The following is a 16,240-nucleotide window of genomic DNA, read 5'->3' as shown; positions in this document are numbered from 1 at the left end:
CGATATAAAAGACACAATAACATTTACCGTGGAAAAGGAATATAATAATACACTACCTTTCCTGGATGTTTTAATCTCTAAGAACAATACTGGATATGAGACTCAGGTGTATAGAAATCCAACACACACCAACAGATATCTGAATTACAAATGAAATCACAATATCAATATTAAAAAGGGAATCATTAAATCCTTATACGATAGAGCCAAAATTGCTTGTCCTAACGAAAATTCGTTCTTAGAGAAAAACATTTGTTAACATATGTTTTATTAAAAACTGATTATCCTTTATCGTTTATAAATAAGAAATTTTCAACAATCGACCGAATAAAACAACACAACTTAGAACGAGCTCCAACAGCATACACAAGGAATAATACGAGGAAAATAACAATACCATACATAATAGGATCGTCAGAAAAACTTTAAAAAATATAAGAAACAAATTCAACATTTCAACAACATTCAAAACGGCAAACACTTTGAGATCTATTTTATCTAAAACTAAACCTAATAATGAACAAGAACGAACAATGAATTGTTCGTTCGAAGTATTTATAAAATATCATATGAATGCGATAATTTTTATTTAGGAGAAACATCAGAGCCCTTCAATGTTAGAATAAGTGAACATCAATCTTAATTTCTTTGGTCTCTTCAGAACAATAACATCAAGCTTATATTAAAAATAGAGAATTTGATAGATCTCAAATATTTAAACACACATGGAAAAATGAACATAGGGTTCAATGGAAAGATTCAAGTAGAGTCCTAAAAGAAACAGATGGTAAAAAAAATCAAAGAAGCGGCTCTAATTATGCTAAATGAGACCAATTGTGTCGCAAATTCCTCGGCAGAATGCAGTAAGATCTAGTTCTTCTCTTCTTCTTCTGGTTCCTATCCGTTTCGGATGTTGGAAATCATATTGGCAATCATGACCTTGCTCGCTTTGGCTCGAAACAGCTCCGTTGAGGTTTTCTTAAACCATGTTCTTAAATTCCGCAGCCATGATATTCTCCTTCTACCGGGTCCTCGCTTACCTTTGACTTTACCTTGCAATATCAAGATCTAGTTACCCATATCAAAAGAGGAAGTTTATAAAAGGAAAATACCAGTTTTAGTAAGTCAGTAACATATAAAAGATACATCATGTATGTTTTTTAAATAACAAACATATTAAATCAGAATTTGGTGTTTATTGAAAGTAAACTAAATGTACGACTAAATACTTACCATGACGGGATAGTATTATGAGGTTTTTTTCCTGTATTTTCCTCATGATTTTCTATGAAATCACTAACAGCAGAATTTTACTGTCATCATGGCATGTGGTTATTTTAAAGACGAATCACATGCTATAATTTTTTTCGGCAGATATGCTCAAGTTAAAGTTGATTTTATGTAATAGAATGAACTATCTTACAATAAAGTCGTCCCAGGAACGCAACTCAACAATATTGGCAATATCATTTTAAAGTTGTCTACTTAAAAATGTATAATATATGTCTGAATTATCAATATAAATGAGTCAGATAAAATTAAATTATTAGAAGAATTTTGCACAAAGAACAAAATTTGTTTAATTTATTAATATTTGTATTTGATAAGAATTTCCAAAGTGGAAATTGTACCGTCAATAAACTTTTTTTTAACTTCAAAACAAAAGGAAATTTTGAACAACTTCACTGTAGATTTATATGTACGAAAAGTGCATACAATTCACCCAAATGCACCCGACTGCATTGGGAGTAATTCACCACTTTAAATGCACTCCGCAGTTTTTTCATATTTGGGGGTCCGCTGACCATATAAAACAATAAAATTCCTTTAACGTTGTATTTTCTTTTAGTCTTATTTTTTTTAATATATTCAATAGCTTATAAATTTTACACAAGTTATAAACAATTAACTATTTTGCGTTATTAAACTTTTTTGGAGTAATATATTAAATTAAAATAAAATTAGAATATTCCATTTTGAAGGATTTTCTAATGTTAACACTTAAATATAATTGAATGCTCGAATAAATGAACTTGATAAAATAAAGGCAGATATCGAGCACAGTTTTATTAATTAAATCTTGCCCAAGTACTTTCGCTCCCTAGGGCATCTCTAGGGGCATTTCGTCAATTTTGGGCTATTTAACAATTGCAGAATGTCATAAACATAAACATGTTCAATTTTATGTTTAATTTTATGTTTATGACATTCTGCAATTGTTGGATAGCCCAAAATAGACGAAATGCCCCTGAAGATGCTCTAGGGAGCGAAAGTACTTGGGCAAGATTTAATTAATAAAACTGTGCTCGATATCTGCCTTTATTTTATCAAAGTTTAAATATAAATAAATACCTTTATAGTGGTAAGCGAAAATTCTAAAATAATCGCAGTTTTTGCACTAAATTGTTAAAAATTAAGAAACAACGCCGAAATTTCTGCAGAAAACGTTTTCTGAATATAGATTTATATTAACGGAAAAACTCGTTAAATACCTGGCTTTTGCGAAGTCCTGCACACAGTTAAATGTTGCTTAATTTCCTGGAGTATATACAGAATTGCTGCACTCGCCTGACATGCCGGCGCGGTGGTTAAATAAATTACTTACCATATACTGTACGTAATATATTAAAACATTCAATATATTTAGACTAGACTCTAAGAATGGACCTAACAATCAACAAGAAATACGAAAAGTATTATTTGGGTGAATCGTCGAGACCTGTATATTAGGACAACTAACATAAATATTGCATTAAAAACAGAGCAAAAATAGACAACCAAAAAGAACAATTAAGAAGCTGCAAAAGAAAGGATGAACGCGTTTTTCCTCTAATCTATAAACAGATAACAACTCCGAAATCAGAAAAATCAGAGTTCCATTCTCCAAAAAAGGAATTGTGGACAGCAAAATCTGTGATGACTGGACATTTTCAAGACAGAAAGTTAATTAGACTTTATATTTAAAGTTTTTGATTTAGATAACAAAAAACTGTAACAATTTTTACAAAATGGTCCAAAATAAAAGCAAGCCTAATATTAAACACAAAAAATCATTTTAATTATTGAATAAATCAGTAATTTACATTATATATTTTGTATTAATATTTCTTTACTTACCAAAACTATTCAAAAAAATACCATATTCAGCCAAAAAAATCGAAATGATTCACTACACTGCAGAGTTTTTTTATTGCACGGCAATTTCTTTCATTCGATTGCAAAATAACTAAAAAATATTCTGCTCCAATTTTCGCGAACTTTTCGTAGTTTTTGAATGTTTGTTGTCACATGCGAAACTTGGTATTCGCCCATTTGGTAGGCCGATATACTTATAGGATCCCCCTCCCCTTCCTTTAAGTCTTTTGCAAGCTGGATGGAATTCGCAAAGAAGATTCACCGGCGATCATCGGCGTCATCGGGAGCTAAACCAACAATTCAACGGTCTTCTTATTCTTTTCTTCTTCGTTTACAATGTCGAGGACGAGGACGTCATTGTTACACTTTTGGTAACATCGCACGCTACGCATATTTATTCGCAACTTGTACCATTAGCAAAGTTGTTTTCCTAAGTATTCGTTTAAAGCAAATACATGTTACTAAATAAGATCTATTGTTTAGTAAACTAACAAACAATATTCTTATTCTGTAGAAAAATAAAATAGATATTTAACTTTAACGAAAATATTGACATTTTTATTAAAAACCTACCGTCAGCTTATAAATATTTTAAATTTAATTCATTCACAGAATAAATTTAGCAATTTAATATAATTAACAACAGTTTATTGTAGAAATCTGCTAGCAATAAATATAATTATTAGCTTACTTTATTCTTAAAATACAGTTTTGGTACCGAATTTATTATGAAAAATATAAAAAATGGTACTTATTTTTTTTTTTTTCAGTTTGTTGAAGCCCGAAGTTCATCGAGTCTTGCAATTATTGAAAAGCAATAAAAGGTCGGAGCATGATAATGTCTATCTAGTGGTAAAACATGTAGCTACACAATTTTTAACTTATCCGCCTCTTTATCAAAGACTTCAAATCAATGTTCTGTGAATTGTTCTGCAAATATACTAAAACCTGTCATTTTTGCGATTCATGTTACACCGTAAGTAATTGAAATGATTTATTTGTTCTGGTGATCAAACGACATACGTTTCATCCTTTTTTCTTCTTCATCACTCTTACACACTAGATATAGATTTTTGCTTTTGTAGCTCTTTTTGGGTTCTATTCGTGTATCTTGGCTGATTTGTTTACCTGGCTGTATTGTATTATCTCACCCTTTTATGATGATTTTAAAAACCTCATATTTAAAGAGTTTTATTACTTTAATATTCAATATACAGGGTGTTTTAGATGGTCATAACTTGTACTATATATATAATGGCTATACACCCAGGCGTAGGGTTAAACCGCGAATGCTTTCTAGATCCTATTTCTTGGGTGGATCAGTCCCTTTTGTTTGTGTTATCTTCTTGACGATATCTCCCCATTTTTTCCTGTCTCTAGTTTTTCCTGTCTCTAGTTTTTCCTCTCCATTCTCTGACTTCTTCCTTTTGGAGGTCTTCATTAACCTCTTACAGCCACTTTGATCTTGGTCTTTCCCTTTTCTTTCTTCCTCCTGGATTTCATGCTATCATTACGTATTTCACTGTTTCATCTCCTGCTCGTTAAATGTGACCTAACCATCTAACTCTGCATTGCTCTATTTTAGTCACTATGTTTTCCTTAATTTCTTCCTTAATCTCTGCATTTATTCTGCTTCTTTGCTTTGTTCCGATTGGTCCCAGTATGGATCTCATAATCTTTCTCTCCGCTAATTCTTAAGTCTTCTTCATCTTTTTTGACCATCGTCATTGTTTCTCCTGCATATAATAATATTGGCCTAATTATGGTGTTATAAATGTTCATCTTAGTTTTCTTAGTCAGTGTTTTGCTTTTAAGTAAACTTTTGTTTGCAAAATAAGCTCTATTAACTGTTTATATTTTTTCTTTTATTTCGGACTTTCTTTCTCCGGTTTTGCTTATTGTAACTCCTACGTATTTGAAGTATTCTTCAAACTCAGAACTTCCCATTTTGATTTTTTCTGTCATTGGCTTTTCCCTAATCTTAATATTTTTGTCCTTTCTTGGTTTAATCTTAGTCCCATTACCTCCCCTTTCTCTATTATTTCTTTTAGCATTTCTTTCATTATTTTTCTGTTCTTTCCAATAATAGCAATATGGTCTGCATATGAGATTATTTAAATACCTCTTGTTCTTAGATTTCCTTTATTTATAGATTAAATAAAGGGCTAAATTAAATAGAGTTGTTGATTAGGCATCTCCTTGTGTCATCCCTTTATTTATATTGAATTCCTCTGTCCTTCCTGTTTGTGTCGTTATGCTAATTTTTGTAGTTCTTATTATCATTTCTATTAATTTTCTGAGTTGATGTGGAGTTTTTAATTTTTTGAGTGCTATCATTAATCCTTTCTTTTTAATTGAATAAAATGCCTGTTTGGAGTCTATGAATAACATTTTCAATTCTAATTTATATTCGTTTACGTTTTCCATTATTTTTTTACCATTATTTATTTACCAGGGGCTTTTCTATTTTTGCCTCCCTGTATTACTTCCTCCAATTTCTCTAGTTTAATTCTTCTGAAATTTCAATATCTACTTCATCTACTTCGTCTGCTTCTTCTTCGTGCACCGTTTCCTCTTAGTTAGTCATTTCTTCTCCTGTTGTTTCCTCCGTCAAGAGCTCTCTGTCGTAATTCCTCCATACTTGCTTGTATTTTTGATCCTCTATTATCACTGTTCCCATTTTATTTTTTATTCCGTTTATTTTGCCTTTATATGTTTTGTTTTGTTCCTTAATCTTTTTGTAAAAAATTTCTTGTTTCTCTTTGTTCTTTCCTGCTCTATTTCCTCCATTTTTTCGACTATCCATCTTCTTATATTTTGCCTTATCACTTTCTTAGCATTTTTTCTTAATTTTTTATATTCTTTCCTGTCTTCCTTTTTATCTGTTCTTAGACATTTGGCTTGTACTTTTTTACTGTTATTTTCCTACATTCTTGGTTATACCATCCGTTTTTTGTTTTATTCTGATCTGACCTACCTATCCTATTGATTTTTTGATCGCCTCCCATTCTGTGCTTCTGCTTTATATTTCTCTTTTATTTGAACTGTTACTGCTACTTCATATTTTTCCTTACTTCTTCATTACTCATTTTATTGACATTTCACTTTTTATGGTGGTTTTTCTGTTTTGCTTCAATTTTAATTTTTTGTCTTATAGTGGCTGTGACCATGTAGTGGTCTGAATCTGCACACGCACTTCTAAATGTTTTTACATCTTTTATTGACGATTGTTTTCGTTTATTAATCATTATGTGATAAATTTGACTGTATGTTTTCTGATCTGGTCACCTCCATGTTACCTTATAGATTTTAGGGTATTCAAATTTTATTGAGCTTATTAACAAATTTGTTCTTGTTGCTAGGTTACATAGGTATGCCCATTGTCATTCGTGTTTTCGTGTATTGTATGCTTTCCTACATATTGTTGTAAAAGGTCCTCTTTTCCAATCTGGGCTTTGAGGTCTACTAGAACAAATAGTACAAACTTGTAGTATACCCAGTATAATTAGATCTTAATTGTCCACATCATCTTGTCATCATGTCCTGATTATGGTGGGTTTTAGTCAGTCGAGCAACAGTCGAGTCTCACGACCACATGGGCAGAAATTTCGCTGATAGATCTTTAAAAGAGATTGATGTCGAGCTGCCTTGAGTAATTTTAAACCATATAAAATGGTATACATTTCATAGTATTTCAGAACTGATGTAGTGCTTTGGAGGAGAAAATTGTTGGTCTGTTCAAGGCCTGTTTTATCACAGGATACGTCCTTCTGTCCTGGAGGAAGTCTAAGTGAGTTTTTATATCCAAACCAGGTAAGGAATATTATCAAAAAGTACAATCATTTTGAATTATATCCTACTATCCTCGTTTCAACTGAAAGTGATAATATATTGGTACATTCAAGAGCAAACCGAAATTTCGTGTCTTGTGCATGATTATCAGTACGGTTTGTGTTAACCAGAGTTACCGTACCGTGTGCAAGAGCAAAATCATCTAGGTCCTTTGAAAAAAGATGTCCCCAAGGGAGGTTCTTTCTCCCTTTTTTGAAATATAGTGATGGATTCTTTCTTCGGAGAAATAAAGAGGTATGGAGACTATCATCAGGCATAGGCGGACAATTTTGCTCTGGTCTTTAAGGAAAATAATTTAGATACATTGCACAACTTAGCACAAAGCACACTTCGAGATTTAGAAAAGTGGAGTCGGAAACTTCTCTTTGAGATTCAGTACAAGAAAGTCAGAGGTCAGATTCTTTATGTGGAGGTGGAAATTCCAGTTGAGACCGTTGACACTAGAGGGTCAGTAATTTAATTACAGATGTCAGTGGGATATCTGGGGCTAATGATAGTTAATAAAATATCGTGGAAACCACATGTGCTAAGCAGGACTCGCAGTGTCATAGAGATGCTGGTGCAATGCAGAAGAGTTATTGGTAAGGCCTGGGGTACCAACCTAAAATAAACACGATGGATGTATGAATCTTAAATCTTGAACATTTTATTGTTTTTTAGGTGAAGACAGTATTGCAAGAAGCTGTAGAAACAATGATCAAAGTTGGAATTCAGGATCACGATATAATTATGTATTTGGAAGCTAATCAGCTCTGAAAAGGTTTATAAATTTTATAAAACGACAGGGCTGCATATTGACCTATTTTAAAGCTCTGCATGAGTTGCAGACTAACACTAACAAAGCAGCTGTTGGATGGATGCCTAGGCATTCCGGTATTGGGTGAATAAGGCGGCCGATATAGCAGCTAAGAAAGGTACAGCGCAGGTGTATTTCGAACCTAAACTCTGTTACCCAGTCTCGTATAAGAAATGTATGTAAAACGTCCTAGGAACGCAACTCAAAAATATTGACAATATCATTTTAAATTCATCTATTTTAAAATATATAATATATGTGTGAGTTGTCAATATGAATGAGTTAGATAAATTAAATTATTAGAAGAATTATTTACCAAAAATTTGTTTTTTTATTAATGTTTCGTATCTTCAGAACGAAACGCCAAATAAAACTTATTCTAAACTAAAACTGTGGCTTAATCAAAATAAAAATAGTAAAGAGTAGATATTTTAAGTAAAAACTTGAAGTAGGCAGATAGAAGACACAGCCTTAAATACCATTGGATCAAGCAAATAACAAAGAAATATTCTTCCAATAAGGTTAAAGAAACTATAGACAAATTAAGGAATACTATGGCACCGGAATTAGAACACCTAATAGCATCTGAGCTAATTAAGAAAGAAGCTGACTACCGGGGAATCACGCTGCTGAATACAGCATACCAAAAATTATCCAATATAATCTAAAAAAAATTAAGATAGTAAATCGAAAAATCGTGTGTTAACCCAGTACCAATGTTTATCTTGGACACATCCAAGTATATTTTTAAACTCTATAATCAGTTGTTTAAAAAGAAAAAAGAGATGTTTTAGCTTATCTGTACATCACTATTATACTGAGATAGCAGCATGTAAGAAATAAGACTAACCAATAACGAGTAAAGAGAAACTTTAATTGTGAACAACAAATATTGTGTCTTGATAAATTTCAGCCATTATTTAAATGTGTATGTCAAGAGTTTGCTATAAATCATCTCATTAGCCTTTCATTATATATTTATTCCAAAGAAATATTTACCTTCAATCACGTACTTACATGATAATGAATCGAATTCATGTCATTCGATCGAAAACACTATTAAAATCCAATACCGTTTTGTTACTCTTCTTTTCTTCATTTACTTACAAGTTTAGCAATGTACAATGTCGAGGACAAGGACGTCCATTAAAGTGTTGCACATGTTTGAGTCATTTTTTGTTACAAAATATATATCAATTTTATATGTAATTCAAGATATCTTTGTATTTGTATAGTGCACCGCAAAATAAATCTGGTTAAAAATTTTTAAACATTATTTTTTCTTATATAATTTATAGTGTATAAAATTATTCTCTATTTATTTTCTTTATGTTTGTATTGTTTTCATTTAAAAAGCAAAAAAATTTAATTAAAAGACATACAGTACACTATACAGATCAAGAGCAATATCATTGCTTGTGTTTTATTCGCTAAAAAATAGTTTTAATAATATTTTTGACCTTTTAAAGATAAAATAACTCTTACGCTAAAAAAGAAAGCCATGTTGTCAAAAAAATGAGTTATTCAACGCAAAGTCAAACTCAGAAAACCACACAAATTAAAAAAAGACCAAATTATGTCAATAAAAGGTATGAGGGCATCCGGCTAACTTCGACATGGAGACATCTAATAAAGAAAATATCGTTCTCTCCACCTTCCAATGAAAATTCTACCGTCAGAAATGTTAGCGCAAACTCCCACTCAAAAACTACAAACGTTCAACAGAACAAACCCACTAAGCAGACCACCGCTACCAAGAATAAGCTTGTAGGAAACTAGGTCCTACCTAGAATACGCTCCTACCCAATTATGTCGTATAAAAGCTCACACATTAGAATATTTGCATATGCTGATCTATTGTGCAGCAACAGCAATTGCTAATATTATGAGTATTAAGATCAGAACACAAGGTACTAATAACGGAAGAACTGGTAACAGAGTCTGGGAAAACCTTTTTACTGCCTTTATTGACTACAAGAAGGCCTTTGATCCAGTGGCCGATGAGTGACATAGATAAATTGAAAATATTCAACGTCGATGACAATAACGAATGATTGAATGATCTAGCCTTTTTAAAGCATATAATGACGGAGCGAAAGACTAAAAGTCACATTCAAATATCGTATGAAAACAATATCGAAATTGAAGATATCTTAACTGGGGCCTTGTGGAGTCCCTTGTGGCTATGTCGAGCGATGAACACTCTATCTCAGCTACTGAACTCGACTGACTCACGTTTTAGCATCAAAAATAACAGTAATGTTGTGGCGAAGCTCAACCATCTCTTGTATATAAATGATTTGAAATTAATTAAATTAGATCAGATGCTAAAGAATGCAATGACTCAGCAACAAACTGGGATTTCTCCAAACCTACCATCTCCCTTATTAGTATTACGTCCATGGCAGAATGCTTGAAAGCGACAACTGCAAACTATACTGGGACCACACTATGCTCACAGACCAACCAGTGGCACATAATAGACCGGATCTCATACGAATTAATAAACTTACTAGGCAAACAATACTATTAGATGTGGCGGTATCTAACAGCAATAATTTGTGTGTTAAATACAAAGAAAAGATCGCCAAGTACAGATATCTAAAAATACAAATAAGGAGACAATGGAGAATGGGAAGTACCCAGACAGTACCTATTATTTTATCTACTAGTGGAGTTATTCAGAAAAACCTCCTAGAAAACATAAGGTAGCTGGGGCTAAGTGAAAACCTATGTAAGACCATGAGGAAAGCTGTGCTACTTTGAGCTAAGATTAATACTATTATAAAAATTAATAATAAACTCACCAGTCTTCCGGGTTAAACACCGTTGATGTCCATTGCGCCGAGCTTTCGACATCCTCTCTGATGTCTTCTTCAGGGCTTCCGAGGTCTCAGTCTCCCGAGCCCCCAGACACTACTACACTGATCACTATTGACACTGATCCCTGATCATAGCAGTAGACAACACTCATTTCAGTCATATATATATATATATATATATATATATATATATATATATATATATATATATATATATATATATATATATATATATATATACAAAATAAGTCAGCATTTCGCGTTAATTATGGTTATTGTTATAATAATGTAATAACTGTAATAATATTGTTTATATAGTTATTCTAGAACAATCTGTAACGTGTTCTTAAATCCTATCTTGTTATCGTTTCATAATAAAATATGTACAAAAATTGTAACTATATAGAATGCTATTAATTGGGTCTTTTTGATATCGCTGATGAATAATGTCATAATGAATAATCGTTTCTTGTGTGGCTAAAATCAATTATCTCGGTGATGAAGTATTGACGATGTATCTACATAAAAAGCAGAATATGCTGATCTATATCTAAGGTACTAGTTGATTAAAATGCACTTAATAGAAAACAATTAGGAGAAGAAGTATTTTATTACAGATCAAGGTGTTTATATGAAGCGCCGGATTTTATATTATAAATATTTTAAGTGAATCTATAGAACAATGTGAAAAATCTGAAAGCATGCAAAAAAAACAGTTAATAAGTATCTATAAATTCAATTAGATTAGATTAGATTCAAACTAAAGTTATTCGTTAGATAAAAAAAACGACATCTATTATAGCTCTTTATGGATTGTTTATATTATAGTGTAATTTTTTTATAGTTTATTTTTTAGAACACTATTTAGTACTTACATATATTTTGTTTGAATTACTCTTATTATTTTATTATGATCTTATTTTATTATATATTCTAATTACTTATTTCACTTAAAAGCTATTTTCATATTTTTAAATTCTCACGTTCAAACTTGCTAACCACTGAGAAATTCTGAGAAACCACTTGTCTAAATTCCTATACGTTTTCGGTAGCTATTAATTTTAATTCCGAAAGTACAAAACGCCTTTGCAAGATCAGTTATTGAGGCTATTATCTAAATTATCGCATTTGTAAAAATGGGAATGCATACACTATTGTATACAAAAGGCTCAAGTTACAATGTTAAAAGCTAATTTATTACGGTACGTTTCCCAAAATCCTGGACCACCAAGATCTGTCCCTACACACATAGACAAACCGGGCAGTAGGTAGCAGTTGCCACTTCTCCTCGTTAAACGCGTCTACAGCGATCATTAGCTTTTTACACCATCGCGACGCCGAAACTTTGACCATAAGCTGCCTTTCATCTTTCTGCCATCAGAAGGTCAGTAAGTTTTTCTGAATTGATAGCGATTTATAAGTTACGCCAAGTGTTTTCTTATTTTCAATTATATATTCTATTTCCTTATTCATTACATCAATTAATTAACCAGCTAGAAACCAATGGAAGCATCTAGTTGACTTTATTAGGAGATATTCACGATGCTTATTAATCGTGCAACGACAAGAGAGAGAAAAAAAAGAGAGAGAGAGACAGAGAGAGAGAGAGGGAGGGAGAGAGAGAGAGGGGGAGAGAGAGAGAGAGAGAGAGAGAGAGAGAGAGAGAGAGAGAGAGAGAGAGAGAGAGAGAGTGGAAGAGAGAGGGAGGAGACCCCCATTATTTCTATATTTTTTAAGCAGTATAATTAATAAAAGTGTGATGGTTTTATCCATTTTATCAAAACTTCTATTAAGAGAACATATTAGTCAAATCTAAAGCAAATTGCTTAAATATAGCTAGAAAATCTATGGATATAATTTGTAATGGTACATAAATTCGTAATTTTTCATGAAATATTCTCATGTTTTGGAATTCCCTGTACAAAGAGGGGAAACATGTAAATATTTTGATATATGGTTAGAGCATCTTCAGGGGCATCTGAAATAAGTCAAGAAACGTTTTTTCAACTGAAGAAAAATTAAAAAAACTTCGAAAAAACTCGAAGTTGATGGTTGATAAATTTTTTTTTTAATATGACGTTTTAGACTTACTTCGTCAAAAGGCTATATAACAATTTTTTGAATGTTATAAACATTAAATAATACATTTACATAATATGAGACAAAGGATAAACAGTTTAAAAATTCTTTTATAAATTTGAAGAAGCTACATAGTGGGTGACAGCAGGAGAGAGAATAGCTCCTGGTCTTAACGGAAATGTTAAAGTGACATCTGACATATGACAACTTGGATGGGCAGTCACAATCATGGTGATGTGATTTGCAAATTTCAAAATTTTATGGCAAATAAATTTTACTGCATAATCCAGATCTCACAACTCAAATCTGTCAGTAATAATTTGGGTGTTAGTTTGGGGGGCAACTGAAGTGGGCATAGAGTGTGAAGTCTAGTTCTTATATTCTTACATTCTTACATAATTGGTTTTATTACACAATGTTTAATAATCTCCCATATGTCTTGATGTACACTTACCAATAGAGAGCATACTTTTTTGGACTTTTTGGAAAAGATCGTCTTCTTTCTTAGTTCTATCCTCTTTGTCTCTTACAGTTTGTTGGACGTTTTAAGTTTGAGCTTTCCTTTAGCTACGAGAAGAGTATGATAAGATTAGCATATTGCCCCTGGATCTGATCTAACTTTTTGGATTGATGATCTCCAGCGAATATTATTAGGGATGTAGTTAACACCTATCTCCAGGATGTATCCAATTATAAATTCGACGTACATGGTGTTTAAGTCGAGTATTCATAATAGAATGGTTATTTGTGATAGAAAATTCAATTAAGTAGTCTCTTCTTTCTTTTTTCTGACTTATGCCAAATTTTCCCCATTCTTTAGGTCGTCATTTTATGTGTTGCCGACCTTTGCGTTACAGTCACCGCATATTAAGGCTAGCTCTTTAGTTGTGATGTTGGTAATTATTGTTTCCAATTTTTCTAGACATCCTCGACTGTTATAATCATAAATAACCAAAAGTAAGTGTCACCTAAAAGTTAGGAAAAGAAAGAAAAGACTACCAAAGGTTTGGTGAGAAGCTGTTGACAAAGATATCAGAGGGAGAGACATGGAAATTGATATGTAGGCCAATAGGAGAAAATCTAGATACGAGATCGCCATATACCGGCGCAAGTTTTAACGATGTAGAATAACTTAGACAAATACAATATTTATTTGTGATAAGTCAGGAACTGTGAACCAATAACACTTTTGTTTTATTTCTGCCATTACTTACTTCTCTCCATAACCACAAAGATTCATAGAACAGATAGGGTAAAAGCGTTGTAAGTCGATAAAAGTTACAATAAATATTAAAGTATACGTATAACGGCATATAACCCGTAGCTGCGAATATGCGAATCTTTTATACCTGAAGGTCGAATTTTTGTATCAGAGAGAGCTATAAAACGAATTAATTTTGTAACTTGTGCGTATATGTGTTGTCATTGACCTTGCACTGGATGGCACTGTTGCTGATGGCAGGGAACAAGTTTTTCATTTCATGAGATGAAAAAGAAACATGGGCGCCGACTTTCAAAACATCAGCAGGATCACGGATCTTTCTTAAAAAACGATGTTTCTTCCAAAAATTACTTTTTTACTCAAGGCAATGAAAAACTTATAAGAATAAATGAACTGCATGTTTAAACTATTTATCCTGTACGATAATCTCTCATGGGCTTGCTTAAAATCAAGCAAAATTTATGTTCAATCTTGTTGTTTGTATTTTTTTTAGACAAAAAGGTTAATCAGTTACAGTTCGGTTAGTTGTTTTTAAAGCTAACTTGATATTCTCCCATACTTCGTTTGAATTTATTGATAAAAAAATTTATATGGCATATCTGATAATCCCCAGCAGAATGTGACATGAGATTCGTCTCTCTTACTGGAATCCGACAGAGTTTTAATTCGCCAATATTCACAAAGAAAAACAGCTATTTTGTGTTTAAGACAAATATAATTTCATTATATTTGGGAGCCTATCTTTGGTCAACAACAGTACCTAGCGAAAGACTCTTCCATCTGGATGTGATAGACGATTTAATATCTACTCTCTAACCATCATACTTTTTAATATTAAATGATTACATTTTTTTCTTTATTTCTCTTTATCATTCAAATTTAATAAGAATTATTTCACTACTTTCTGTAGATATTTTAAAGAGTACTCTATGGATCTAAATTAAACTTTTCAATGTTAATATTTTTATTTATATTTTATATATGTTTTTTTCTTTCCTTAGTATAAAACTACTTTACAATTAATTAATTTTGTTTGGTAATTTTGTTTAACAATATATTTTTTCTTTTTTAATTGTATGAATTTTGTATAACTTAACACATCTTGCATCGCGCCCATATTTGTATTCCTAAAATCTAATGAGAATAACTTATCCTAAGTCAGACTAGTTTGAGCCTTTCTTATGCATTCTTACTCATTCCCAGAGAAGTCTCTAGTCTATATAATATAGTCTAATTTTGGTCGATTTTTGTTTTGTGTGCTTATTGTCACAATATTTATTGTAGGTCAATACATCAGCGTTTAGATCGTCACTGTCTAGCTGAGTCTCTCAGGTGTGAGAACGTTTTAATTTAATTGCAAATATGAAAAACGAGCTTGGTTGGAACAAATAAAATAGGATATTACCTAATCATATATATATATATATATATATATATATATATATATATATATTAAACTTAGAGCTAAGATTAATATTATTATAAAAATTAATATTAAACTCACCAGTCTTCCGGGTTGAACCGCGTCGATATCCATTTTGCCGAGCTTTCGACATCCTCTCTGATGTCTTCTTCAGGGCTTCCGAGGTCTCAGTCTCCCGAGCCCCCAGACACTACTACACTTACTAGTCACTTCTAGTTCACTCACTAGTTCACTACCACTAGTAGTAGTGAACTAGTGAGTGAACTAGAAGTGACTAGTGAGTGTAGTAGTGTCTGGGGGCTCGGGAGACTGAGACCTCGGAAGCCCTGAAGAAGACATCAGAGAGGATGTCGAAAGCTCGGCAAAATGGATATCGACGCGGTTCAACCCGGAAGACTGGTGAGTTTAATATTAATTTTTATAATAATATTAATCTTAGCTCTAAGTTTAATTGTACTAACCGCGGAAATCTTTCCGAATATATATATATATATATATATATATATATATATATATATATATATATATATATATATATATATATATATATATTGTACAAAAAAAAAATAAAATGAAATTTGAATATTAAGGCAAATCCTGCCTACAGTCGTACACAAATTTAAAAATAATAGTTATGGCACTATTGGCTTCATGCAGGTAACTAGATAGTAGGCTTCAGATTGTAACGTTTTACAATAAAACGAGCGGTTCTTAATTTATATAAATATATTTATTTATGTTTACAGCACGAAAATATCTTATCAACTGAACTTAACTCATAGAAGGTCTGCTTATATATAAAAGTTATCATGTACTAGAACACTCTGGAGTAGCCCACCTCTAACTCACCTACTTGACGGGTCGATCTCTCCCGCGCTCGAATCATCTGGAAGCCTCTCGCCATCTCGCGA

General features: G+C 31.9%; 1 protein-coding gene across 3 annotated transcripts in view; it reads right to left on the bottom strand.

The window, feature by feature from the left end:
• The window catches only part of LOC140434281 (uncharacterized), a 111,516-nt gene extending 108,185 nt beyond the window's left edge, over positions 1–3,331 (bottom strand). For 2 of the 3 annotated variants that reach the window (XM_072522426.1, XM_072522428.1), the window contains exon 1: positions 3,118–3,331. The gene's annotated coding sequence lies outside the window, so the exon portion shown is untranslated. The remainder of the gene's footprint in view (positions 1–3,117) is intronic. The other variant, XM_072522427.1, reaches the window with a different exon arrangement.
• Between the last annotated feature and the right edge of the window lie 12,909 nt (positions 3,332–16,240).

The sequence above is a fragment of the Diabrotica undecimpunctata genome, chromosome 2 (genome assembly GCF_040954645.1).
Source record: "Diabrotica undecimpunctata isolate CICGRU chromosome 2, icDiaUnde3, whole genome shotgun sequence".
Lineage (NCBI taxonomy): Eukaryota > Metazoa > Arthropoda > Insecta > Coleoptera > Chrysomelidae > Diabrotica > Diabrotica undecimpunctata.
The sequence above is the reverse complement of the archived record's forward strand: the minus strand, read 5'-3'. Positions and strand labels throughout refer to the sequence as shown.